Below are 3,658 nucleotides of genomic sequence, written 5' to 3'. Positions count from 1 at the left end.
CCCTCCCCTCCCCCTCCTCCCAAGCTGCCGTAAACTCACTGTTTATGGCAGCCGAGTGAGGGGAGGGGAGGCGAATTTTTGTAATTTTTTTTGATAAAAAGGTTAGCAATTTTCTCCATGATGACTTAACAATTAATTTTTTGTATGTAGTTTGCACTTGATTTAGTTTATACATGTGATAAATATTTTTAGATGTAGTTGGCACCCGATTTAGTTTATAGTTGTTATATTAATTGTTATACATGTGATAATTATTTTTAGATGTAGTTAGCAGACGATTTAGTTTATAGTTGTTATATTAATTATTAGGTATATGATAATTTTTTAGTTAGATGTAGTTAGCAATTTGATTAGTTTGCTATTGTTTTATACGTGTTTTATTTTTTTAGATGTAGTTAACAAGTGATTTAATTTATTATTTTTACTACAATTGTTATACATGTTATATTATTTTTAGATTTAGATAGCAAGTGAGTTAGTGATTTAGTAAAGTTGAAAATATGATGTGTCCTCGATTTGATTATAAGAAGGAATCCGCGATGTCTCCATTCTTTCTCTCTCTCATTCGCGAGAGACAAATGCATAGACACATACATAGAGAGACTCAGAGAGAGTGATAATGAGGACATCACAGATTCCTTTTTATAACAAAGTTCAAGGACATGTAGTTAGCACCTGATTGTAGTTATATGCATTATCAATTTATTTGATAAGTGGTAAATTACATATAATTTCCAAGACACTCTAATGATGCATATATGGATCTATTTCTGAAACAAATTGCATGGCCTCCCTTGGGCCCTTCTCGGAAAGAAGAGAGACACCAAATCTTAGAACTGATTTGGTGTTCTCCCTTCTTTCCGAGCGAGGGCCCAAGGAAACCCAATTTGTTTCAGAATCAAACAACCATCTAAGAAAATGAATTGAAGAGTGTCAAACTAGTTAGCAAGAGATTTAATTTATTATTTTTAGTTCCAATATTGTTTAATAAATGAATTATTTTTACACTATAATGATGTATATAAATGAATTGTGAACCCAGACGAGTCGGCAATGGATGTACAATGCCAACCGGCGTTCAATGGAGTTCATTGATGGCATGCATGAATTCATAGAAGCGGCCAAGAAACACAAGTACAACAGTTTCTTTCGTTGCCCATACAAATTCTGTCGGAACGAGAAGGATTACTCATCATCAAGAACCATCCACAGTCACTTGTTCAATAGTGGTTGTTGGCGTTTCTTATGCTCAATAGAATATGGATTCCGCAAGCGCACAGAATCACCGCTGTAGCACTTCACCTTGGAGTATTCCAGGTATCATAATTTTCCTCAGGGAAGCACTATGAATAAAGAGTATCGAAGAATCGAATGATAAACTTTACTAGAGATATCAACTGACTAATTTAGTGGGGGTAAGCCGGATAGATAAGATAAGATAATGGCCAACGATGACCTTCTGACATAGGAGACTCTAATCCTTAGAGAGGCAAGCTGCTTGGAGGACAACAATCGAGAAAGACTCCTAAAACACTTCTAAACTATCGAGCTGGCCTTTCTAGACTAAACCTTGATTCTAACTAGTTATCGGGAACCTAGAGCTTACTTTGGCGGCTGGAAGAGGAAGGACTTCAGAAAGGGATGAGAGGGGGGGTCCAACGACAACCTGCAACTATTGCTATGAAAACACCCGAACGTGGTGGACTACAAAGGACGGACAGGGATGTCACTACCTGCCACCTACCACAATGGTACCGTGGGGTGGAACACACTTTCTAGCTAACACTGAGCTCAGACACCACATCTGTAATCGGTGCTTGGATTTTTCTTGTCACGAACAAGAGAAATCCCCCTCAACCTAGGGAACTAACTTGAGCCTCCCCGGTCTGGGCAAGAAAACCCGTAAGGTAAGATCCCGATAAAACTAGAAAGATACAAAGCCTAAGCTAGAGGAATTACTTCCGCACTCAAGCAAGATAACTTAAGAAGATAAATAGATGCGGAAAGTAAAGCTGACTCGAAAAGATAAAGAAGATAACTTATATTGATAAATGTCAAAGGAAAAGATATAAGAGCTTATACCGACTTCCAATGACGACTCCGAAATCCCGAGACAAGCCCGACTCGACTTTAACTCCCAGACTACCAAACCTACTTTAGAAACTAAAAATGAGAGAAGAGAACTCCTTGGTGTGTGTGTGTGTTGAGAGTGAGGGTGTTGCTCTCTATTTATAGTGCTCCAAGGTTGGTACGAGGTGGGCGCGTGTGTTCTAAGCAACTAGGATGGTTGATGTAACTTCCACGCGAAGTTGAGCACGAGCCACTTGTCGGTGTCCCGACCCGGGGGCCCGGATCCCAACTAGTAAATGCTGCGTGTTTTCTCGTCCTAGATGATGATGCAAGAGGCAATCACAGTAACGCACGGTTTATCCTGGTTCCGGCCGCGGGGCCGTACGTCCAGCAAAGGGGGTGTGCGAGGGCACTGTATTATCTTGCACCCGGAGTGCTTGTATGTAACACCCGGTTTATAAAAGAACATAAACCGAGCAATCATATACGTGCCAGGATCAAGTCACACGTATATACAACAGAATGAACAGTATATCACATCACATATCACGAATAAGACATAGTAAATCGAAATACGAATGTATTTATTACATTAATGACAAAAATGTCTGATACAGCGGAAGCGAAGTACAAATACGAATAAAACTCTCCGAAGCTGAGCAGGGCGCCACAGGGACGTCGACTGGGAGACGAACGCCTAGAAGTCCTCGTAGTCCTGGTAGCGCTGAGCGAACTCCCTCGTGTCGGCAGGAACTGAGCAGCAGTAGCGTAGCCAAGAGGAAAAAGTAGAGAAGAGGCAAGAGTGAGTACACAACTTGTACTCAACAAGTATAACACAAACTATGAGGCTCTAAGGTTGGCTGACTCAACTGCATTAGCTTTTAATTGTTGGCAAGATTTTATTAAAGCTATTTACTACGAGTTGATGAATTACCATTAACCCAGTTACATAGTAATTAATCAAGATTAAACATGTTACTACTGAGAACCAAACCGAAACCAAGCCACCAAGATAACCCCGAGAGGCACCTCCCTCGTCGGAAGGAGACAACGCCACTAATCAAAAGGAGGATCTGGGCCGCTCATAACCGTGAGCACGGCTAGTATACCAGTTTTACACTCTGCAGAGGTTGCACATCTTTACCCACAAGTCGTGAGCTACGCTAGAGGTTCATCACACTTCCTTAGGTGAGATGACTAGCGACTCACTACGAGGCCTTTACAAAGAATCTCGTTGGTAGGGAGTAACCGCGAGGGTGGATCGGCGACTATGGAGCAGGTCTAGTGGGCGTCAAGACACGAAGCACAGACGAGGCCACTCAGCACGAGGGCCATAGAAGCTTACCGCCCCTGCCCCGCAGGTAAGTTACTCCAAACCAAAAAGATCTAATTATTACGCCAAGTCTATCCCATTCTAGCCATGTGGTAGCGCTGTTGTCCCAGGTTGTCGCTCTATGAACCGGTCCTTATGGAGAGTGGCCAACCAAGCACTAAGCACCGTGCTGGCCCCCTAAACCATGTTTCTACCAAAAACCATATTTTAACGAGACGTGAGCCACCCAAGCACGAAGCACAGAGGGCTACTCTC

This window comes from Panicum virgatum, chromosome 7N (assembly GCF_016808335.1).
Source record: "Panicum virgatum strain AP13 chromosome 7N, P.virgatum_v5, whole genome shotgun sequence".
Classification (NCBI taxonomy): Eukaryota; Viridiplantae; Streptophyta; class Magnoliopsida; order Poales; family Poaceae; genus Panicum; species Panicum virgatum.
This window is presented reverse-complemented; position numbering follows the sequence as displayed.